The following is a 24,927-nucleotide window of genomic DNA, read 5'->3' on the forward strand; positions in this document are numbered from 1 at the left end:
GAGAGGAAGAGTAAGATTTAGGGGAAAGAAGAGGAAACTCTTGAGTGCCCGCCTATTTTCCTCCTGAATTCTCCCCTTTGGGGAGCTCTATTCTGGGGCCTGGAGGGCTCTTGCATAAGGCACAGCCTGCCATTTGGTTAGTAGGGGAAAGGGTGGAGGAATGGATGAGAGGTTAAGCAGACAGTTACTGACTACAGCTGTGTGTGTACAGGGACTTCTGGAGGGTCCTGACATGAGGGGATGCAGTGAGGACACCCCACGGTGCCTGCTGCAGAAACAAGGGACCCAACTTGAGACGTGCAACGGATCAACCCTGAGAGGACTTCGAACTCCAGGGAGCAAAATGAGTGTGACGGCAAGCAACCTGCGGTCCCCCGGCTGGGACCCTGGCTGGGCTCTGAGATGCTCGCCACTGGGTTTGGGGGGCGAAGGCCAGCTCAGGGCTTTTTCTGGGGGCACACGACACACTCGTTTCCCAGGCCAGACAGGTACACAGGATTAATAAGGCCAGCACGCTCTCCCGGGGGTGTGCAGCTGAGCTAGCCTTGCTCCAAATGAACCATCAATCACTCCCCCCTAATAGCTCTGCGGGCTGCCGCTCTCCCCGCCGAATTTAAAGCGAGAATCCAGGCTGCTGGGAGGAAGATGCTGCAGCCCTTAACCACCGTAATTATGAAGTCTTGGTGGGAAGAGATGCTTATCTTTAATGTTAAGTGAACAGAGCAGGAGACCAAACGTCCTGCCTGCGTGTGTGCAGCCATGTGCAGAAACGTCTGCCTGGAAACAGGGCTGCCTGAGACCCTGTCACTTTCAAAGTGGGGAAGGAGAAATGGGCTGGGGGCACTTCTTACCATTAAAACTGCAATTAGTAATATTGATACCTTATTCTTTTATTTTAAAATGTTATCTTTTCTCTTTACCTTAAAAGGAATCAGTTCACTGTGAAATAGGTGGGAAATATATGAACGCAAAGAAGGAAATTCAGACTCCATATGATCCTGCTGCAGGCAGATGACCAGGGTGGGTGTTTTCGCTCTGGGTTTTGTCCCATGGCTACGTGCATGCACATTTGCTTCACATTGTTGTTTTTACATAGTGGAGATGATTCACTGTATTTTTAATATGTATTTTTAAGTCAGCGACTAGTCCCAGGAGTGCGGTTGAACTGAGAATGCATATTTTGTTAATTTGCCCAGTAAATCCGATTTTCCAATTCCCCTTACAGGGAGAGAAAGGAGAATATTTTACTCACTTTCAGTCATTATCGACTATCCCCCCAAAGCTGGCAATATCGACCCTGCCTTCTAGCACACTTCCGGAGCCTGTCTGGCACGCGGGGTTGACGCTGGGCGCTCCAAGGGGGCTGGAACCCTCACCCCGGCTCACGCTGGCCTGAAATGAAGAGGCAGCTACAAAGTGCTGAGGCTCAGGTGGTGTCCCTGGAGGAGGCCTCTCTGTGGTTCTTCCAACTGTGGTTCCCTGTGGCTCAGAAAGTCAGAACTAAGGTTAGTGAAGCTGTGTCCTGGAAAGGCATTCTGGGTGGGGGAACAGCCTAAACAAAGGTGGGGGAGGCAGGAGCGCAGATGAAGAGGAGCCAGTTCAGCTGGCTGGGAACGCAGCCAACTTTTCTTTGGGTGTAGTCTTTTGTGACCGGGTCATCCTGAAGAGTTACTTGGACTCTGAAGAGGCTCCCTGGTTACTCCCCACTTTTCCTCAAAGCTCCAGTGCTGCTTCCTATGGGAAGCCTTCCGTGGTTTCTCTGACGGAGACACTCCCCTACTCCAGGCCTGCAGCACTCGCCTGCATCTCACACTGTGATGCAAAATTTGTGTGATTAATGGGATCAAATGTCCCTCCCCTGGACTTTACAAGGTGCTGAGGCTGCTGGCTTGCTGTTCCCAGTGCCAAGCCCAGGGCCTGGGTGCTCAGCCATATGGAAGGAAGGTGCTCACAGTCCCCACAATCTGTCAAACCACACTTGGGGTGGAGGGACCATGACTGTGGCCCTCACACCCCTGCCCCTCCAGCCCCTGCCTGGCTGGAGCACCTGCCTGGACCTGCTTGGCCTCTCAGCTACTTTGTTGTGAGGTTCTAGGCATGGAGATGAGTTTCTAGTGATTCCAGCTTTTTTTCCTCCCTTTTTTCCTAGTGACCTTCCCATGTAATTAAAGACAGCTATTCGGCTGGGTGCATGGCTCATGCCTGTAATCCCAGCACTTTGGGAGGCCGAGGCGGGTGGATCACCTGAGGTCAGGAGTTCGAGACCAGCCTGACTAACATGGAGAAACTCTGTCTCTACTAAAAAGACAAAATTAGCTGGGTGTGGTGGCAGGCGCCTGTAATCCCAGCTACTCAGGAGGCTGGGGCAGGAGAATCATTTGAACCCGGGAGGTGGAGGTTGAGGTGAGCCAAGATCACACCACTGCACTCCAGCCGGGGCAGCAAGAGCAGAACTCTGTCTTAAAAAAAAAAAAAAAAAAAAAAAAAAAAAAAAAAAGACAGCTATTCTAGGAGACGAGCAGCCAAAAGCAGAAACGCTGCTCTCTGCACACGTGTACGGAAATTTATTGCCTAGAGTACAGAATTCCGCTTGAGGCTCCAGTGTCAAAACAGACTCTGGGGTGAAGACCCGGCCCAGCCTCCCTCCTCAAGCCTGCTCTGAGCCCACCCTTATCCACATGGTGGCTTCCCGAAGCTCTCGCCACCCCACGGGGTGAGGTGACAGCCTCCATTTCTAAGGATCACTAACTCTGCCAGTTTGGTAACATCCACAGAATCTGTGAGCCTCACGCCAGGGGGCAACCCTGGCCGACAGCCATGGTGTCCGCCTGGAACCCGCCCTGGAGACGTTGGAAGTTGTGAAGCCCATACTCCTTCCACCGGGCATGCTGCTGGTGCTGGGAGCCCCTGGGAGCGCAGCGGCACAGCTCCCACCTCCCTGACACGGAAGCCCAAGCCTGTACTCCTGCCTGGCCTGGCCGTTTGAGAGGCCCCTTCCTTCCCCTAGAACCGGAAACTCCAGGCAATGTCAAGGTCATGCCCAGCCTGGAGGAAGTGCCTGTAAGCGGCCCAGCCCAGAGCATGGCGGGTGCAGCCCCCAGCAGAGAGAGCGGGGTTCAACTTCCAGTACCCACTCATTGGCCGCGTGCCTCTAGCACAAAGCCATCCTTCACCCCACTCTGGTCTACAGAATCCCGGGAAATATATTTCCTGGTTGGAAATCCTTTGTTAGTTGGGCCTTTGTGGTACTGGCATGTGTGAGCCCCTTTCGGCACCTCTGGGAACGGCACCCCCCCAAAGTCGCTGGGTCCCAGGGTGGAGGGTTAGGAGGCCTGGCTGGCCTCGGAGCCTCTGCCTGGCCAGGCCTCCGCCCCTTGGCTCGCCACAGCCCGCAGCTGCTGAGGATAATGCACGCGCTGGCCGGGGCCCAGCTCCCCTAAGCCATGGAGAATTGCAGTTTAGCAAGTTTGTCAAATCTGCCTGAGGCAGGAGCCCAGAGCCACATCTGCAGCGTCCAGGCATCCCAGCGGCTTCCTTATCACGTCCGCCTCCACCCAGGGCCTCTTCCCACAGGCCTGGATTAGGCCCCCGGCAGCTGGGCCGGGGTTGGGGCCAGGAGAGCAGGGGATGCTGAGCTGGGGCCCAGGGCCCCAGCTCGAGGGGCCCTGGTCTGCTCTGCCCCAACTTCCTTGTGTGGCCCTGAGGAGGGAGCTGCAGCCTTCTGGGTGGATGGGTCCTTCTGCCCAACCATGGGGTCCTGGAGGTGACAACCACAGCCAGGCAAACCCATACCCCCAGGCCAGGAAAGAACAACTGAGCAAGGCTCACACTGAGGGACCCAGGGGTGGCTCTGAGGGTGCTGGGAGAGCTCAGGCCCCTCGGGAAGGGGATGAGTAGAGGGGGCATGGGCAGTGGGCCCTGTGCCAGCAAAGCACAGCATCTGGAGGAGGGTAGAGACAGGAATGCTGTGGGGAGGTGGCAGGCAAGGTCTTAAGAACCACCCTATGTCGGTGACACTGGGTCTGGTGAGCTGCTGGGCTGGAGCAGGAAAGCCAGGAGGGACCTGAGGCCTCGACAGGGTGCAAGAAGTCCCCTCCCCTGCATTTGCAGCCTGGGAGCCCAAGGATGTGGCATTCAGAGGTATCTGCTTGGACCATCAAAGCGTCTGTGAGGTCTACCAGGCACTTCCATGGCTGGGAAACATCAGTGGCCCCTTCCCCAAGAGGAACCCTGCAGGCTTCATGAGCCACGGCACCGAAGGGCCCAACCACTTCCTTTAGCCCCTCAGGGTAAGCCCAGCCAGGTTGCTGGGGCATTCACAAGGTTCCAGATGCCCACCCAGTGACTTGCTTACCTCCGGGACTAGAGAGCTCACTACCTCACTGGACGTCCATTCCTTTATGGAGTAGCTCTCATAGCTAGGAAAGGGCTTTAGGGCTTTTTAGTACTGTTCCTGGGCCACAGCACATCTGGAGGTGGCAATCGTGACCTTCTGGGCCTCTTTCCTCCAAACCAAGTCTCAGGGCTTCTCCTATCTGTTCCTTGCAAGACCCACCTCAGTGCCCTCTCCTGAACAGGCATCAGTTGTCATTTTCTCCCAGAACCGAGTGTTAGTGCCTAGGTACAGTCTGCAGCCGACTCTCACCTCCCCAGCTATGAATACCATGCTCCTGTTAATTGAGCCCTAGGCGATCTGTGGTGTTTTTTTTTTTTTTCCCTGATTGATCCATCACCCCGTTGAGTCTTGCAGCATGGTGTTGGTCTTTCTGGTGGTAATTGTGAATGAAGCAGGGGGACGACACATCCAGCTTGGGGAAACTGAGGCCCAAAGGGACAAGGCCTGGCTAAAAGTTACACAGTTCATGGCAGGGCTCAGGGGAGAGCCACACCTCCTGACCTCTGCCAGCAGCCTGCCAGCGAGCACACGGTTCCTCCATCTAGTCCAAAAGACGGGCCTATATCCACTCTCCCTCCTCCCTCCGCCCTTCCTGAGGGCCTCTCAGCCCTCAGCCAAGGCAGGGAAGGTAGAATGTGAGCGTCCCATGGGTCCTCAGATGGTCTTGATTACCGACAGAAGGAGAAAGGCCTTTGCCCTGTGTCCTGCTAACTGTTCCAGGGAATCCAGTGTGTCCAGAGGCCTGGGGGCCAAGATCTCACACAGCTGACCGCGTCCAGCACGTTCTGCAGACTCTGGGTGTTTCCAGAGATTGCTGGGCCTGCACATTCCTTCCCGCTGAGGGAACTCCCCAGCAAGGCAGAGAGGGGCGGCCAGCTCCAGGAAGGCCTTGTGGTGGGAAAGGAAAGAGCTTGTGTCCACAGGGCGGCTAATGTGTACCAGGTGCTGGCGAGTGTCTCTCTCGTGACACAAGAAAGTGGGTGCCACGCTCTTCTTCTCTTGCAGAGGGGATGTGCCTTAGAGGGGAGACGATAACGGTGGCCTCCTTACAGGCTGTTGACAACTGACTTTGTTTATGTGAGAGTTCAGCTCAGAGCCTGGGACCAGAGGGTATTCACCAGGAATCTTACCGCCTTTGTCCCAAGTCACATGGCTAGGTGGCAGCAGACCAGGGATTTGAACCTGTGTCCAGTAGACAACCCAGGGTTGCTCCTTTGTGGTAAAGGCCACGTTGTTTGGGGATGGTCCTCCCTTCCTGCACTGCCACCAGCCTGAGCCCCAACCCAGAGGCTTCCAAGTGTTCATGACGCTGGTTCAAGTGTCCTGAGGACTGGTGGGTGCGAGGTGACAGCCCCTCCCTCCAGTACCTGCTGAGAACGCCTGTCTGTGGGAAGCTGAAGATGACCACCCCTGAACTGGGGTCCCCTTCTCTCCTCCTCCCCCCATTGCCAGAGGCCACGTGGGTGTCCTGCGGGCAGGGTTCCGACACCACCACAGAGGGCTGGCCGGCAGCCCGCAAGTTTCCACCGACTAATAAGTTTTACAAACCTCCAGCCTCATAAAAAAGCTCACAGTGGCCTGAACAACCATGGCCAAGAATCTTGTGGGAAAGCGGATGGCCTTGAGGCCAGGCACAGGCGATCTCGGCCAGAGGCCACTTCCTGCCTCTACTCAGACCTTTCCTAAGGCTTTCCTAAGGCTTCAGATGCGACCATGCCGCTGTGGCCCCCTGGATAAAGGTTATGCTCCTCCCTCCAGGGACCGGAAGAGGCCCTCAGCCCCAGCTACCGTGCCCCAGCCACCCCACACCCTCCTGCTGCTGGTGAGCTGTCTCTGCAGTCCTGCTGCTGAGCACAGGCCTTTGCATGGGCCTGAATGTCTTTCCTGTCCCACCATGAGGGACACAGAGATAACTGACACGTCCTTATCCCAGAGGGCTAAGAGCTCAGAGCCTGGGACCCCGGGGGGACACGGCATGTGATTGGACAGTGATATTACAGGCTCTGACTGGGACCTGGGAGGGAGCGGCATGGGGTCCACATCTGGCCTCTTGTCCAAACGTGGGCCAGGGTAGCAAGGGAGCACCCCGGCTGCAGGGAACAGCAGGCTCCAGGCAGAAGGATCCATGATGCAAACACCCTGAGTAGCCCGCTGGGGACCAGAGGAGCTGATGTGGCCAGTGCCCGGAGCAGAGGCGAGGGGGCACAGGCGGGGCAGTGGGCTGAAGGAGTGTGTGGGTTGTGGCAGAATTTTCAAGAAGGTGGGAGGTGGGGGACACATACGTGGAGGCTGAGCTTTCAGGAGAGAGGGGCATTGGGTTTGTGATTCTGGGGTGGGCCTCTGGGTATGAGCTGGAATTTGGGCACGTAAGAGCCTTGGGCACGTGGGATCTTCAGTGCTAAGAGGGTGAGGTCACTGATAGCATGGCAAGAGTGGAGGGCATGGAGCCAGGACTGGCCCTCAGAGTGGCAGCTTTCGGAGGCAACAGCAAGAGCCAGGCCTTCGGAGAAGGGGTCTCCAAAGAGGAGGGGGGATTCGGGTCCCAAAGCCACAGGAAGAAGTGTTTCAGCAGGAGGGACCAGTCGGCTGCCTGGGGTGGCCACAACAGGAGCTGGGAGGAGCGTCATCCGGCCCAGCAACCTGGGTCCTTGGCTTCCTTGGGAGTGTGGGTAGAAGCTGGCAGGGGGCAGTGGCATTGGGTGTGAGCAGCTATGAGAAGATGGGGAGGATTGGCTGAGCTGAGGGGAGGTGGGGGTGGGGAACTGCCTCCTGCCCCGTGACCCTGATGCTCACAGGGGCACTCTAAGGGGGGATAGTTCACTCTGTCCCCTGCCAGGGTTTGTCTGTGGGGTCTTCGGGGCTCTGCAGGACTTTGATGGACTCCCGGGGGGGCAGCTGGGGTTGTGGCGGGGATGCTGCTGCCCCCGGAGCTGAGCTCAGTCCCCATGCCCTGCTCATCTTGCTGCAAGCTGCCTGGGCTCCGGCTTGCTCATCTGCACTGTGAAAGTGCCAATGGGAACGTGCCATGTGCTCTGGGTTGTGGAGAGGACTGGACACCAAAGGTCCCCACAGGCAGGTTTCTCTGTCCCCGAAGTAGGTGACCGGAGTCTCATAGCTTCTGATGGAGACTCAGCACTCAGCCTGGACGGACCTCGGGGAGTTGACGTATGGGCCCATCCCTTGGCAGACTCGGAGCTGGCGCTTCTGTAAGTGCGCATTCAATCACGTGAAAAGTGCCCAGGTCTGAGGAATCATCTGTTATCTGAGTCTCTTGCCAGCCATCTCTGCTCAACGCACTGGAGAGGCTGGGAACCACAGAGGGGCTGACGGGGCGGGCTAGCCTCCAGGAGGACCACGGCTTTGGTTTTCCATCTGTAAGTGGGACTGTGGCTATGTGAAAGCAAGCCTGGAGGCCCGCGCCCTCTGAACCCTGATGAAAGGGTCTTCTGCTGCCTGACTATGGGAGGGAGGGGCCATGTTGACCTGGAGCATGTTGACGCTGCCAGGAACTTCCAGCAGGACACAAAGGCCAGTCTTTCCCTTTGCAGGGGTCTCCCTTCACTGGCCTCAAAGAGAGGCTTCCAGGACCAGAGGGAGGGAACAGGGAGAGCCAGAGCCCACCTCCTCCCAACTCTGCACACATTGCCCACGGCACTTCCATTTCTCCTCTGGAAACCTCTCCCAAGGATTGAAGAGAAGCTGGACCCACCCAACTCCACACACACTCTGAAGATAACACTTCCTGTCTGTGCACACATGATCACAGCAGTATCACGCACAGCAGCCAGAAGGTGGACACAGCCGAGTGGCCACTGAAGGGTGGATGGAGAAACAAAATATGGTCAGTCCACACAATGGAATACTATTCAGCCCTGAAAAGGAAGGAAATTCTGGCCCAGGCTACAACATGGGTGATCCTTAAGGACATTATGTTGGGTGAAATAAGCCTGTCACAAAAAGTTAAGTATGATTCCCTTTATATGAAGGAGTCAAAATCATACAGACAGAAAGTAGGACGGTGGCTGCCAGGGCTGGGGGAGGGGGAATGGGGAGTTAGTGTTTAATCTTTTGGGGCTTCAGTTTCGCAGGACGAAATGAGTTCTGGAGACAGATAGTGGTGATGATTGCACACCAGTGGAAATGTGCTTAATACCACTGAACTGTACACTTAAAAATGGTTAAGACGGTAAAGGTTCTCTTACCACAATTTAAAAATCAAGAGTTAGGCTGGGCACGGTGGCTCACACCTGTAATCCCAGCACTTTGGGAGGCCAAGGTGGGAGGATCACCTGAGGTCGGGAGTTTGAGACCAGCCTGACCAACATGGTGAAACCCTGACTCTACTAAAAATACACAATCAGCTGGGCATGGTGGTGCATGTCTATAATTCCAGCTACTCAGGAGGCTGAAGCAGAAGAATCGCTTGAACCCGGGAGGCAGAGGTTGCAGTGAGCCAAGATTGTGCCATTGCACTCCAGCCTGGGCAACAAGAGCGAAACTCTGCCTCAAAAAAAAAAAAAAAAAATCAAGATTTGTATTTCATTAAGAGTCCATTAAATCAGTATGGTTCACAATAACTGTGCTTTGCTGTCAAGCTATTACAAAGGGTCTCGTCAGAAGCCTGCATGTCACTCTCTTCTTCCTTTCTTCCTTACCCTCATGCTTGTTGGCCAGTGCCCTCCCTTAAGGGACGAAAGCCCAGGGCTCCTGGCCTCCAGCCCAGAGCTCCAGGGAAGGGGCCAGCCGTGTCTGGGCTGGGGAAGCGGCTGCAGAAGATAAGGGTTTTGGGGACAGGCTCCAAGCTAGAAAGCCAGGTAAGGCTCCCTGACGTCTGCCCAGCCGGACAAAAACAATTATGGGATGCAGCAGAGTCGTGCAGCTGCTTTGGCTCCTGCAATATCAGACGCTTCAGAGACCTGACTGTCTCGCTGTTCGGCTGACACCGGCCTTAGAAGAACAAGCAGGTCGGAGGATGGAATTAATTTCCTAAAATTGAATGTCATGTTGAAAAGTCATCTCAGGATTTCTTGCCAGAGGGAAAGAGAAATGGCCATTTGGTCTTTGCTCTCTCAATAGCCTGTTGCAGCCTGCCACTCGCATCTTTAGTTTTGGGTTGAACCGCATGAAAGTGCCATTGTGTTAGGGCAGGAATCATAGAAATAAGCACGTCTATGTAGCGTAATTGAATACAAATAACTGTGAAAAGGTGGTTCCGGAGATGAAGGGAAGAAACAAAACAGACCTCGGCTCTCTGTTTTCTGGGGAAGTATCAGTACTGAGATATCAGATCATTTTGCACGTAATGACACCCCAGTGCTGTGATGAAATTGTCACTAAGGCACTGGAGGACTTGAAAGTGAAGCAGTCTCTTTGGAAATGAATAGGAAAGCACGTGGGAAGAGTTATCAAAGGCCAGATGCCCCTTGTTAAGCAGTCCTCCTCCTCCTGGAGATGTGCTTCTAAGAAAACCACCTTCAAAGAAGGGAAAAGTCGTTTGCCTGAAGGTATTCCAAGCGGTGTGAGTTTGACCCTGAAAATCGGAGGTGGCCTTTGCCCTGGGTAACACCAGGACAGCTAAACCCATAATAGGCGCCAGAGAAGGGGCAACAGGAGCCCTTCCACAGAGAAGGGAATATCAGACCAGCGTGGTGCCCAAGACCCCGGGTGAAAATGCCACTCATGTTGACCCTGTCCCCAGAAGAGTTTCCAATTTTACTTGGGTTACTTGCATTATAGCTAAAATCTGTCAGTTTCATCACTGGGAAGTGCAAGCTTCAGGGGTGAGACCGCTCTGTGTGTGTGTATATGTGTGCATGCTTTAAAAACCTCCAACAGGCCAGGCGCAGTGGTTCACACCTGTAATCCCAGAACTTTGGGAGGCCGAGGCAGGATTGCTTGAGTCTGGGAGCTCGAGGTCAGTCTGGGCAACACAGTAAGAGCCTGTCACTATCAAAAAAAAAAAAGAAAAAAAATTAGCTGGGCATGGTGGACCTGTAGTCCCAGCTACTCTGGAGGTTGAGGTGGGAGGATCACTTGAGCCCAGGAATTCAAGGTTTTAGTGAGCTATGATCACACTACTGCACTCCAGCCTGGGTGGCAGAGCGAGACCCTGTTTGGAAAAAAAAAAAAAAAAAATCCCAAAACAATAAAACCTTCAAACAGTCAGCTAATGAAACAAGACAGAGGAGCAGGCAGAGATCAAATCCAGCCGTGCCTCTGGCTGCGGCGACAGAACGGGGAGGCTGGGTGGGGCGTGGGGTCAGACAGGTGCTTCCTCACTTTTTGTCAGAAAGGGCTTTAATGCTTAAGGCTCTCATCCTTTTTTTAAAGGTAAAAACAAACAAACAAACAAACAAAACAACAACAAGAAAAAACAAGAAAACTGCATCTAGTCTGTGCTCAGACTTGTGGGATTGGCTCACATTTCCTACCAGGCCAGGTGTCCTCTGGTACCTCCTGCACCCTCCCAGGGCCTTGAGGGAACCAAACCCTGCTACCCTTCCACTTCAGCCCCTCCACCTCGGCCCCCTCCACCTCAGTCCCCTCCACCTCAGCCCCCCTCCACCTCAGTCCCCTCCACCTCAGTCCCCTCCACCTCAGCCCCCCTCCACCTCAGCCCCCCTCTACCTCAGCCCCCCTCCACCTCAGTCCCCTCCACCTCAGCCCCCTCCACCTCAGGCCCCTCCACCTCAGCCCCCCTCCACCTCAGCGCCCCTCCACCTCAGCCCCCTCCACCTCAGCCCCCTCCACCTCAACTCTCTCTACCTCAGCCCCCCTCCACCTCAGTCCCCTCCACCTCAGCCCCCTTCACCTCAGGACCCTCCACCTCAACCTCCCTCCACCTCAGCCCCTTCCACCTCAACTCCTCTCCACCTCAGCCCCCTCAACCTCAGCACCCTCTACCTCAGCCCCCTCTACCTCAGCCCCCTCCACCTCAGCCTCCTCCACCTAAGCCTCCTCCACCTAAGCCCCCCTCCACTTCAACCCTGCTCCACCTCAGTCCCCTCCACCTCAGCCTGCTCCACCTCAGCCCCTCCACCTCAGCCCCATCCACCTCAGCTGCCTCCACCTTAGCCCTCTCCACCTCAGTCCCCTCCACCTCAGCACGCTCCACCTCAGCCCCTCCACCTCAGCCCCGTCCACCTCAGCTGCCTCCACCTTAGCCCCCTCCACCTCAGTCCCCTCCACCTCAACCCCCCTCCACTTCAGCCCCCTCCACCTCAGACCCCTCCACCTCAACCCCCCTCCACTTCAGCCCCCTCCACCTTAGCCCCCTCCACCTCAGACCCCACCACCTCAAACCCCCTCCACCTCAGCCCCCTCCACCTCAGCCCCCCTCCACTTCAGCCCCCTCCACCTCAGCCCCCTCTACTTCAGACCCCTCCACCTCAAATCCCTCTACCTCAGCCCCCTCCACCTAAGCCTCCTCCACCTCAGACCCCTCCACCTCAACCTCCCTCCACCTCAGACCCATGCACCTCAGCCCCCTCCACCTAAGACCCCTCCACCTCAACCCCCCTCCACCTCAGCCCCCTCCACCTCAGACCCCTCCACCTCCGTCCCCCTCCACCTCAGCCCCCTCCACCTCCGTCCCCCTCCACCTCAGCCCCCTCCACCTCAGCCCCCTCCACCTCAGACCCCTCCACCTCCGTCCCCCTCCACCTCAGCCCTCCTCCACCTCAACTGTACTCCACCTCAGCCGCTTCTGCTGCCACAGTCCCTTCAGGATCCCAGGCAGCTTCACCAGGTGTGGGGGGTCGGACAGGACGGGTAGGGGAAAAGGGGAATCCTCCCGGCAGGAAACAGCCACTTGGCTGAAGGGGCCTGGGGGCTGCCTGGGGCTCACCCCCATCTGACCATGCCCACGATCCCACTCTCTCCACCACCCTCCCCAGGCCTACAAACTCCTTGCACAAAGGAGGAGAGAGAGCCTAGAGAGGCAGCCCCTCCTCCTGGTCCCGGTATCCCAGGCCCCCTCCTCTCTCCCTGGTTGCCTTGGACCAGTCATTCTTCTGGAGCCCCAGAGCAAAGGGGATCTCAGACAAATGCTCCATCCTGGGGCCTCCCTGCTGGATCTGACATTTGGGTTGTTTTTAATTCTTGGATTTGCCACAGGGGAGAAATGACCTCTGCATGGGCTACTTCTGGTTTGGCTGCCCAGGATGCAAGGGAACGAGGCAGGAGAGACCAGCTCTGTTTTACAGGGCTCTCCCGGTATCTTCAGGGAGTCCTGGGAAAGGCCAGCCTTGGTGCCAACGGCAGAAACTCCAGTGGCCCAGGCCAAGCCTGGGATTCCTGTGGTGCCCTCGGCTGGCAGCTAGCATGGTCTCAGGGGACTCATGTTGCCTCCAGGACTGGGAGCCCATGCAGAGGGGGTGAGTGGAGAGGCCGGGAGGCGGCAGGTGCAGGTGCGTGTTTGAGGATTGCGTGCAGGGAGGGCGAGGCGGGGGCCCTTGATCAGTTAGGATCTGTCTGTTGTCAAATGCAGGGAATGAAGTGGCTCTCTCTCTTTCAGGCCAGTGCAGGCCGATGGAAGGGTTTCCAGTGGCCTTCCTGTGGCCTCGGCGTGGCCAGCTCCGGGCTGCTTCTGTGGCTAGCTCCAGGACTCTCCAGGCACCACATCCCTGGCTCCATGGGAACCTCTCCAGGCCTGGGGCTAGCAGGACCCCTGACATGTGCCCCTCTTTCTCTGGTTCACACAGCATCATCAGCTTGGCCCCCAGCATGTCCTCAGCCACCGTCGTCATCTTTCTATCCCTCGGTCATGGTCCCAGTTGAGGTCACATCCTACCCACAGGGGCCCTACTGTGCCCCAGGCCCCTCTGCCACCAAGCGCTGGTCCTCATCTCACGTTCACTCTGAGCCAAGGCAAGCTGTCTGGATGTCCACCCTGACCATGCCGCGGCCCTGCTCACAGCTGGGGCCCGACAGCCTCGGGATACAGCCCTTCATCCCAAATCCCAGCCGCTCCACCGGGCCTGCCTCCCTCCAGCCATGTGGCAGCCGTGCATGTGGCCCCTCACTCCGGCCTTGGCACGCCTGTTCCCTGTACCGGGATGACCGCATCGTCCCCACCTCACCCTCTGCTTCCTGGCTACCTCTCTCCTCCCAAAGCTCCTCTCCTCCAGGAAGCCCTCCCTCACTACCTCCCTCCCGGAACTTCTCCTCCACTTTGGCGCTAACTGTCCCTTCCTGGCCACCACCCCCAGCCCAGTCTAACCGGAGTGTGGCTGGAGCTTCAGTCAGGGCAATGCAGGTTAGCAAATGACTGTGGATGAGTGCCTGTGGGCATGCACGGGCTTCCAGTTGCCTCTGCAGGACTTGGGTGGGGGAGGAGGTGCAGCCCCCTCACCATAACACCGACCTTCACCAGCCCTCCACTTCCTGGTGAAAAGCAGACCTGTGGCCTCAGGCATCTGCAGCAAGGCCTCAGCTTGGGTCGCCTCTCTCCTGTCAGCGTGGGCCTAACTCATGTGGCTGCGGCGGCCCTGGCGGCTCCAGTCTGGGGGGATTAATTGGCCTGTTGCTGGAGGCAGGCAGAGGCTGGACAGTGGGTAGGCAGAGCAGGTGAGGGGGTCCCGAGGTCTGAGCCCCTGTGTTTGCGGGGTGAGGGCAGCGTCCCTTGAGGGAGGGAGTGCTTGTGGCCATAGGCGATGGTCCCTGGTGAGAGCCTCTGCAGGGACCCATCCACAGAGCGGCCCACATTAGTATTCTCTGCACGAGAATTTGCAAAGGAATGACTCACACACTGGCTGACTAATTTGAAAGTAAGCTGCTTTGCTGCAAGAAGGTTCAGTGAATCTTAAAAAACTACGCGATGGAGATTTTCTTCCTCGTCCTAGAACTTTCCTTCTGCTAGGAAGGCGGCTCTGGCTCTGTTTATGCCTTTGGTTTGCTCACCTGTGGCAGCTGTGGTTGGGGGATTGTGGGCAAACTGAGACTCACAGGCTTGGCTTGCTTCGCGCTCACAGGTCGCATGCCCTCGGCAAATCATTGAACCTCACCTGACAGCAAGGTGCACCCACCGCACAACACACACATTCGGTGGAATGGGGACCCACGCCCTGCTGAAGCAGGTTGAGGACCTCCTCCCACATGGGGTGGTGGGCTTCAAAGAGAGAGGTACACGAGGGGAAGGATTATTTTCCCCTTTTACAGACAGGTAGCCCAGAGGTGCAAAGAGGTTAAGTCATTCATCTGAGGTCACACAGCTGCTAGGTATAGACAGTGGCATCGTACCCCGGGCTGGTCTCCACCGTCGACCTTCCCAGCTTAGTTCCCCACCCTGAGTTACAGCAGTGGACAAGAGCAGAGCCTCAAGCTTGAGGGGATGACCCTTCCCTCCTCTCCCCTTCCCTTCCCTTCCTCTTTTTTTTTGACAGAGTTTTGCTGTTGTTGACCAGGCTGGAGTGAAATGGCACGATCTCGACTCACCGCAACCTCCACCTTCCGGGGTTCAAGTGATTCTCCTGCCTCAGCCTGCTGAGTAGCTGGGATTACAGGCATGAGCCACCATGCCCAGCTAATTTTGTATTTTTAGTAGAGACAGGATTTCTCCATGTTGGTCAGGCTGGTCTTGAACTCCCAACCTCAGGTGATCTGCCCAGCTCGGCCTCCCAAAGTGCTGGGATTACAGGCGTGAGCCGCCGTGCCTGGCTGAGGGGTGACTTTCATCTGTGTCCTGTGGGAGGCAAGTTGCTCCGGAAGGGTCTCAAGCTGGGAAGTGGGCAGTCGGGTCTGAGCATCCATCAGGAAGGGAGGGAGCACTCCAGGGGGCGCCGCAGGCGGGAGGTGGAGAGTGAAAGGTACTGAGCTGTGTGGGGGCAGAGAACGCACCTCGGAGGTGGACCCCAGCTCTGGTGTTGATGGGGGAGCAGATGAGGGAAGGAGAATCCTAAAAGGGAACTCCCGAGACCCCGCATAGAACAGTTCATCTCCTCTAGGGCCTGACCTCCCTTGACCCCCTACTTTCTTTCTTTCTTTCTTTTTTGAGACAGGGTCTCGCTCTATCGCTCAGGCTGGAGGGCAGTGGAATCATCTCGGCTCACTGCAGCCTCGACCTCCTGGGCTCAGGCCATCCTCCTACCTCAGACTCCCAGGTAGCTGGGACTAGAGGCGTGTACCACCATGCCTGGCTAAGTTTTCATTTTTTTCTAGAGACAGGTTCTTGTGATGTTGCCCAGGCTGGTCTTGAACTCCTGAACTCAAGTGATCCTCCTGCCTTGGCTTCCCAAAGTGCTGGGATTACAAGTGTGAGCCACTGCACCTGGCCAATCCCTGCTTTAAATTGTCCATACCTCATGGACTGGCCCCCTCCCCTCCATAGCTTTGGTTTTCTCCTGAGCCCTTATCACCAACTGACACACTCTCTAGGTGTATTGTCCGTCTGCAGCACAGACAGTGGACACCCTGGGGCTGGGTGAGCAGCGTCCACCTTCCTGCAGCAAAGCGTTGTTCCCCAAGTCTCCCCTTGGGCAGCTGCTCAGGGTTAAGGGATGTGTTGGAGCCCTGAGGGAGAGTGACCTCTGCAGCATCCCCTGAGCCTTTGCCCAGCTGACCTCAGGAAGGGAGGGGATGGAGGTGGTGGAGGCCACAGCATGAATTCCCTGCACCCAGAGCCCTCAGGCTGCACGGCTTTGGGAAAGGCAGTTGCACATCCCGTGCCTCAGTTTCCTCCCTGCACATGGGAATCATCATACGGGCTGGTCATCACGTGGTTCTTACTCTGCAGCACTCGCAGTAGCCCGCTTTAAAGACGGATGTGATGAATAAATGGATTAGTACACGCTGGGCACCTGGGACGGGCACGGAGGGAGTGCTGGATAACGTTTTGCTGTGAGGCCTCTGTTTTCTGACTCACTGTGTTTCTCTGGGCAAGTGGCTCTGCCTCTCTGAGACCCAGCTGCTTCATCTGCAAAGCTGTGATAACACCAGTGCCTGTTTCCCAGGGAATTCAGGAGGTCTTGATGAGGTGGCTCATAGAAGATGCTTGGCACGGGGCCTGGCACCTTTTTAAGTGTTCCCTTAGAGCTCACTGTGATGATTATGAAGTGGCAGTGCTGGGACTGGCGCCTGGCCCGGGCGGGCTTACCCGCCTCGCCGCACCGGCCTCCTCGGCAGCAACCTCACCTTCCATGGGAAGTTGTTTCTCTCTGGCAGCAGATGATGGGCAGAAAATTGAAAAACCTAGTCAAAGTAGCGTATTCGTTTCCTAGAGCCCCCCTCCTTCCCATCACCGTAACACAAGCCAGAGATAATATCCTCCCAAATAGGTTTACTGAAGTCAACCCATTACAAGTGCGGACACGCTTGGAGATAACAGAAGCCTGCGAGTTCTTAATATCCTGCCTGGCATGCGGGAGGAATAAATGAGCGGCGAGGCCAGACAGCCCCGGCTGCAAATACTCTGCCACGTCCCTTGGCCATCCATCAGCCCGCGTGTCAGGTGGTGTCTTTGGCCCCGGGTTTGGGAAATATTGTCACCATAGGGATGGAGTCAAGTGCCTCCTTTCAAAAATAGATCTGCTTAAAATTTATTAACTTAGACAACTGCACCAGAAGAAACAATCAATTCCTTGAACTCTATAATCATGCACCTCGCATGGCTCCCTTCCTTAGTGCCAGTTCTGGTGATAAAGGCGGTTTGGGTCCACTGGGGAGGTAAATGGCCTGGAAGGGGAGGTACGAGAGGGTGCGAGGCGAGGTGTCTGGCTGTGATGTTCTGCAGTGAGCTGAGACCCAATTACTTTCTGACCCACTAGTCTCCGGAGCCAGTCATTCATCACACCAGCTGGGGCCAGGGCCTCCTCAGTCCCTGCCCGGCGCCGGGCTGGGGCCAAGAGTGTAGAGAAAGCAAAAAGTGGTCCTGCCCCCAAGGAGACGCCATTAATTGAGAAGAGACAGTGACAAGCGTCTGGGATCACTCTTGGTGACGTCATCCTGAACATGGCTGTAAATTCCACTCATGCTCTGATGAGTCCTGAATTTATGTTGGTAGCCAGGACCTCTACCTTGAACCCCAAACCCTGTCATCCAAAAATCCTCTCCATACCTTCACTGGGATGGCTAATGGGCATCCTCAAGGCACCCCTGCCCCAGGTGGAGTCTCCAGTCCTCCCGGCGGACTGCTCCCCTGCAGCCAGCCCCATCTCCCGCAGCCAAAGTGGGGGTTCTCTTTGACTCCTCTCCTTCCCCAACACCCCACAACCAGCCTGTGAAGAAGGCCTGTGAGACCTACCCTCTGAGACTAGCAGGTTCTGGTCATGCCTCGTGGCCTCTGTGGATGGCCGGGGCAGCTCCCACCTGGCCCCATGCTTCCACCCGTGCTGTGCCTTCCCATTCATCTCAACCTAGCGGCTGGAGGAATCCTGCACAGGCCGGAGCTGCATCAACACCTCCTCTGTCCACAGCCCACCGAAGGCTCCTGGGTCACCCGGCCAAACATGACTCCTCGCCAGAACCTCTGAAGCCCTGGCCCTCTCCGGTCCTTGCGCCTCCCTGAGCTCATTTCCTACCACTCGCCACCCCTCATTCTGCCGCAGCCACATGCACTTCCCTGCTGCTCTGCAAACACACCGGCCACACTCCTGCCCCAGGGCCCTTGCGCTTGCTGGCACCTGGGTGTTCTTCTCTGGGTCTGCTCCCTGGGCCTGAAACTGCACCTTCCTCTGAGCACATTCTGCTTTCACTGGCTCGCTTGCCTTGTTCGAGGTCTGTCTCCACCGGCAGAAAGTGAGGCTGGGGTGAGTGAGGTCTGTGTGGTCATTGCTGAGCACCCAAGGCCTTGCTGGGCACATGCTGGGCACTCAGAAAGTGTGTGCTGAACGAGTGAATGGGTGAATCAATGACTGAATGACACTGTCCCCGAGAGGGCTGCCCACCCTCCCTGCCACTTCAGAGACTTCCGCTGTGGCTCTTCCACGGAGGCTGCGTCCTCTCCCAGTGGACAAGCTGGAGCCTGCCGCTGCTTGGCTCTGCCCCTGCCTGACCTGCCCCTGCTTGGCTCTGCCCCTACCTGACTCTGCCCCTGTCTGGCTCTGCCCCTGCCTGGCCTGCCCCTACCTGGCTCTGCCCCTGCCTGGCCTACCCCTGCTTGGCTCTGCCCCTGCCTGACTCTGCCCTTGCCTGGCTTTGTCCCTGCCTGGCCTGTCCCTACCTGGCTCTGCCCCTGCCTGGCTCTGCCCTTGTCATGGACAGTGTGGATACAGGCTCAACCCCCACCTGCCCCCACCTGAGTCTGCAGTGACAGTGATGTCTCTCGAGGTCACTTCATCTTTGCAAAGACCTTCCTCCCTCCCTCTCCATGGCCAGAACATCTTCCTCCCTCCCTCTCCATGGCCAGAACATCTTCCTCCCTCCCTCTCCATGGCCAGAACATCTTCCTCCCTCCCTCTCCATGGCCAGAACATCTTCCTCCCTCCCTCTCCATGGCCAGAACATGTCAGCCTCTCCCTTATGCTTCCCTTCTGGAATGTTTCATCCAATAATTCCTCTTCCAACTGCCTGTCCCTCTGGAAACCTCAATTCACAATTAAAACCTCCCACTCTCTGGACCACCCCTAGCTGGCTCCTGCAGGATCGGTCACTGCCCCATGACCCGAGTGGAAACCTGGGGGTCCCGGTGCCTGCCTGGCCACCCCCTGCTCCCCTGCCCCCCAGCCCCCTTCTCTGCAGCTCTTGAGTCTCCACGCCCCGTCCACCCCTCCTGTGCACCCACCCTTCCTGAGCAGCGGATGGTGAGGCGGGGACCCGGCCCTGCAGCCTGTGGGGCACAGCAGGCCCCCAAGGGAGGGTGAGGCTGGGCAGGGCAGTGGCCAGCCCTCATGCTGGAGTAAAGGGGTGCCACTTATGCATGCGACGAACCCCTTGAAGATGAGTCGCACAATCCTGGGCCTCTCGGAAGCTTCCAGGCTGTGTGCCCTGCGTTCTCTGTTGATACAGTTCAGTTCGATCCACTTAACAAACATTTACCCAGGGCACACAGAGTGGGGGCGGCCTTTGGGAGGTGCCCTTCCGCCCCACCCCTCGGAGCCGACCGCCTCTGCCCCTTCTCCTCTCCTGTCTCATCCTCCTCCTCTGAACCCTCTCCTTCTCCTCTCTCCTTCTTCTCCTTCCTCCCCATCTCTTTCTTCTCCTCCTCTGCCCCTTCTGGAGGCTCCTCTAGAGACCCCTTCCCCCATCTGACTCTCAGGGTCTCACCCTCTGCCTCAGCCCTGAGCTCCTGGCTGCCCTGTAGGGCTTGCTCTGAAGGAGGGATGGGGCGGGGAAGCAGGCTTCCTTGGGTCCACTTTGCATACAGCTGCTAACATGGCCAAGGAAAGGGAGACCCAGACAGAGGAAACTGCCTGGGCAAAGGCACATGGGTGGGAAGAAGGTGGGCTTCCCGGGACCAGAATATGCAGCAGTCAGAAGGCAGCAGCAGCCATGCCTACACACACAACAGCGACTGGGGCCAGTGCTGCGTTACACTCACGCCTTCTTGACTAGGGCTGCTCCTTGGTGGAGGGGCCAGGGACATCTGAGTGGGTTTGCAGAGATAGGCCTGCCATGGGGGCTAAGGACTGGGCCTGGTCTGGGACTGGCTGTAGGCGCTACTGCAGGGAGGATCCTGTCCACTCATCTTTGCGTCCCACAGTTGGGCCTGGGTTGTGGAAATGCTGGCAGTGGTCAGCTCCAGCCTGTGCTCACTATATGTCCAGCGTCGATCCAGCATATTTGCACAGATGTAAACTAGGAAGACGCTGCTATTATTCCTATTTTTCAGGTAGGGGAATGAAGGCACAGAGAGGTTTAGTAGCCTGGCCAAGGACACACAGCAGAGCAGGGATTCAAAGTGTGGAAGTAGGTGACCTGCAAATGCTTGTAGCAATGACGAGTGAACAGACAGGCTGAAACTGTCACCACATGCCTCTGACAAGACGGAGGGTGACCACAGCCAGGCTCTGGGCCAGGTGTGCCAGGGCAGAGACAGATGGTTTTCTTCTCCCAGCTTGTCCCTTGGCCTGGTGATGGGGAGAAGTGAATTCTCTTAGCTGACTATGTTCATTCATTTGCTCATCCGCTTGATTCATCCATTCATTTATTCATCAAGTACTAATCAAGCACTCAGGCCCTGGGGAATCAGGGGTGACAGACACAGTGCTGTCCTCCCTGGTGTAGCGGCCTGGCCAGCAGGAACACATCTAGATGGGGCTCCACAAGAGGCAGAATGGTGTGGTCAGGGAGTGGTCCCCGAGGGGCCTCCGGGGATGAGGAGCATGCAGGCTGAGCTCATGCAAGGAAAACAGGCCGGGTCTCTTCTGTTCTGTCTGGGAGGCTCAGTGCTCTCCCACTCGCTTGGCGGGGCACGGCCCTCCTGCCGCCCGGAGCCCTCCTGTCTCTGACTTTGTTTTCCTTCCTCTCATCTTTCTCGCCCACTTCTAATTTATCTGTCTGCTCTGGTGTCACTTCCTAAGCCCCCCTAAAGCCTCTGCAGAATGGAGTGGGGATAAATAACATGAACGCCGCCAGCAATGGCATGTTGGGACGGCCAGATCTGCCCAGAAGGTGACCAGAAAAACTTCAAGGACTTAATTGTTCCGATTGACTTGATTTTTCTATTCTAGCCAAGAGCCTCTAAGGCCGAAATGGTGCCCCTGTCTACACCTCCCCTCCTCCACCCTCCAATAGTCTCTAACCCAAATTTTAAAAAATATGTTTGTGTGGTTCAGGGAGGAGGGGTTCCTCTGAGGCTGTTGAATAAGAGTATTCGGCCTTGAGAAAGTGGCCTCCAAGTCAACCGGCTTTGTAAGTCACTCTTCATTTAAGATAAAAAGTGAATTTGTTCATCTTATCCATGTTTTGTCCTTTGTTCTAAGACTTTTTTTCCCTGAACTCTCTCTGAACAAAAATAGCCATTTGACCGTGAGTTAGAAAGCCGGGGCCCTTCCGGCCCCTGCTAGCCGCCCCCGCTCACATCTGGAGAGCACAGCCACTTTCAACGCCCCTCCCTGTTTCCATCTGGGTTCCTCTAAAAGATGAGGGTTCTAAACGCTGTCGACAAAACCCATCACCTGCTCACCCTTCCTAACGGGGGCCAGCGCTCTGGGATGAGGTGTCTTCGGAGCAGCGCACTGTGGCTGCTGACAGATTCAACAGGAGCCAGGCCAGGGAGAGGTTATCTTTTATGGACCTATCTCATCCACATTCTTTCACAAAAATCTGACTCTGTTGAAAATTCCTTTCCTAGTTATTTTATCATCAAATAAACATGTCTTCAAAATCACAGCCATAAACATGACATCCAAAGACCTAAAAAAAAAGAAAGAAAAAAAAGGAATCCACATCACCAGCCTCCCTGTTAATCCAACATAAAGGAGTCAACCGACGTCACTGGTTGGTCGGGAGTTGAATGGAGGTAACTGAGGGCTACTCTGCAGCTCTGTTGTTCTCACTGACGCGTTCAGCCTTATCTGACGTTGAAGGCTTGAGGCAAGTCCCCTGGCTGCACCATCTTCCCCCGAGATTGTGGGAAGGCAGCTGGTCTTTGATCTCCCCGTGTGATTGTGCACAGACTGTGCTTTCCACAGGACTGATCCCAGCCAGGCACGCTCTGCACTCAGTAGCAAAACCCTCTGGTGCTGCTCCTTTGGAACATGCATGAGCAGCGTGTAAATATCACTGCCAGGGGCTTGTTTCTTGCAGCGGCGGCTCAGAGTCTTCTTGTCTGAGATACTACCCAGGTTTCAGCAAGCACTGGGTTCATTTCCCAAGGATGAAACCCACATTTCAATCCAGCATCCAAGAACACCCACTCCTTTTCAGGTGGCTGCGGCTACCTCTGGATGTGTTCACTGTGCTGGGGAGAATGGGTCCACGTGAGCTGGCACTTACACACCCCATGGGCCAGGCCCCGTGCCAGGTGCCATGCAGGAAGGAACCCAGCTGGTTCTCACGGCACCCCAGGAACGAGAGACTAGTTCTTATATTGAGGTGAAATTCACATAACAGAAAATTAGGCCGGGTGAGGTGCCTCCTGCCTGTAATCCCAGCACTTTGGGAGGCCAAGGCGGGCGGATCTCTTGAGGCCAGGAGTTCAAGACCAACCTGGGCAACATGGTGAAATCCCATCTCGACAAAAAATACAAAAATTAGCCAGGCATAGTGGCACGCACCTGTAGTCCCAGCTACTCAGGAGGCTGAGGTGTGAGGATCCCTTGAACCCAGGAGGTGGAGGCTGCAGTGAGCCGAGATCGTGCCACTCTCTGTCTATGTTGTGGCCTGTATCAGACTTGATTCCTTTATTTATTATTATTATTTTTTTGAGCAGAGTCTCACTCTGTCACCCAGGCTGGAATGCAGTGGTACGATCTCAACTCACGGCAACCTCCACCTTCCGGGTTCAAGCGATTCTCCTGCCTCAGCCTCCCAAGTAACTGTGATTACAGGCATCTGCCAGCATGTCTGTCTAATTTTTGTATTTTTAATAGAGACAGAGTTTCACCATATTGGCCAGGCTGGTCTCAAACTCCTGACCTCAGGTGATCCACCCACCTTGGCCTCCCAAAGTGCTGGGATTACAGGCATGAGTCACTGTGCCCGGTCACTTCATTCCCTTTTAAGACTGAGTTGGGTTTCTCCATTCATCCTTCCATGGACACGTGGGTTGCCTCCACTTTTTTGCGGCTGTGAATAAGGCTGCTCTGAGCGTACATGCACATGTACCACTTTGGGAGCTATTGTTATCATCCTCATTCCACAGATGAGAAAACTGAGGTCCTGTGGTTCAGTGGCCTGTCAAGCCCTTGTGGAGCTGGAGAGTTGGGTGTTGCAGTAACCACGGAGACAGGGAGAGTGTCGGACTTAGTGGACGTCAGAAGGTAAACCAGGGAAGTTGTGGACTTCCTAAATCCAGTCTTGTCAGTGCCCGTGTTATTTGCATGTGTCTTGTGGACAGGGTGGGATCCCAGCACTTTGGGAGGTAGAGGTAGGTGGATCACTTGAGGTCAGGAGTTCGAGACCAGCCTGGCCAACATGGTGAAACCCCATCTCTACTAAAATACAAAAAGTAGCTGGGCATGGTGGTGGGCACCTGTAATCTGAGCTACTTGGGAGGCTGAGGCAGGAGAATTGCTTGAACCCGGGAGGTGGAGGTTGCCATGAGCTGAGATGGTGCCTCTGCACTCTAGCCTGGACAACAGAGCAAGACTCTGACACACACACACACACACACACACACACACACACACACACACACAAATGTAGTAACCTATTAATCCTCCCAGTAGCCCTATGTGACGGTGTCTCCAATGGGTTCCCACAACAGACCCTTAGCCTGGGATTTGTGTGCAAGCCGATGATTGAGGAATGGTTCCCGGGGCCCACCAGGGACTGGGGAGGAAGCCAGGCAGGGCTCTCCCAGACACACCTGGGCTCAGGCTCATGGCTCACCTGGGGGATCCTCACACCTCAGTCAAGGGCTGCAGAGGGCTTAACTTCCCAGGGTCTTTAGCTTCTTCCTGCATGGGCACAGCAAGGGATGGTCTCTGAGGAATGCTATGGGTGATGCCTATTGGGAGAACAGCTTGCTGGAGGGGCGGGGGAGGGTGGTAAGAGAGCCTTTACCATCACCCCAGCACGGGTTACACAGCTCACCCAAGGTCACACAGCTGCCGCGGAGCAGGGCTGGGAGGGGGCGGCTGGGGCTGGAATTGAGGGGCTTTGTGGAAGTCAGGGGCTTTAGTGGAAAACCTCAAGTCCCAAAGACACTGGATCAGAAGATGACAAGCTTGTTTTTCAGGAGCCATGTGAGCCGTACAGTCCTGGGGAGAGGACCGAAGGCTGGGTCTCAGCCGAAGCCCTACCGGCCACTGGAGCACTGGGCACCGGAGGCTTCACCCCTCAACGCCCGGCCACACGCACATCGTCCGATCCCAACAGCCCAGGAGCTCCTAGGCCTCAACCCTTAGAAAGGCAGCATTTCACAACCTCGCTCCCCACCATGAGTCTTCATGGGTGCGGCTCCGGCTCACCCCGAAGCACTGGGCTGCAGCCCCTGGCAGTGTTTCTCTCTTCTCCTGGGCTGCAGAGGGCCAGGGTCTCCCAGAAAACCTTCTCCGACCCTGCTAGTCAAATTTGTTGAAAAACAGCTTTTTCAGAGATGGAGTTTATTCATCATAAAGATCACTCATTTTAAGTGTCTAATTCAATAGTGTTTAGTGAATTTGCAGAATTGTACAACCCTTACCGCAATCTAATTTTAGAACGTTTCCATCACCAAAAAGAAACCTTGCACTCTGCTAATTTGTTTTCTTCATATCTTCACTGTGGGGGCTCCCCTCCCCACTCTGTGAACAGTAGTGGATGCCTGTGCACTGTGTCCCCTGCCAGGTTCTGATCCAGGGCTTTCTAACCATGTATTCACTTACCATCCGGGCAGCCAGGTGGGGCAGGTCCTCCTATGATCTGAGGCCAAAAGTGTCGAAGTACCCGCTCGTACTGGGTGAGTGGTGGCCCCCAAAAATCCATGTCCACCTCCTAATTCCCAGAATCTG

General features: G+C 56.0%; 2 long non-coding RNA genes across 2 annotated transcripts; both read left to right on the forward strand.

The window, feature by feature from the left end:
• The first annotated feature begins 2,518 nt into the window (after positions 1–2,518).
• Positions 2,519–8,973, forward strand: LOC140710140 (uncharacterized). Its single transcript, XR_012091051.1, has 2 exons — positions 2,519–7,602; positions 7,945–8,973. It is a non-coding gene; the product is annotated as an uncharacterized lncRNA (long non-coding RNA).
• Positions 8,974–22,245: 13,272 nt separating this feature from the next.
• Positions 22,246–24,676, forward strand: LOC103229701 (uncharacterized). The gene is made up of 2 exons (XR_496232.3): positions 22,246–23,253; positions 24,174–24,676. It is a non-coding gene; the product is annotated as an uncharacterized lncRNA (long non-coding RNA).
• The last annotated feature ends 251 nt before the right edge of the window (positions 24,677–24,927 follow it).

Source organism: Chlorocebus sabaeus, chromosome 24 (assembly GCF_047675955.1).
Source record: "Chlorocebus sabaeus isolate Y175 chromosome 24, mChlSab1.0.hap1, whole genome shotgun sequence".
NCBI lineage: Eukaryota > Metazoa > Chordata > Mammalia > Primates > Cercopithecidae > Chlorocebus > Chlorocebus sabaeus.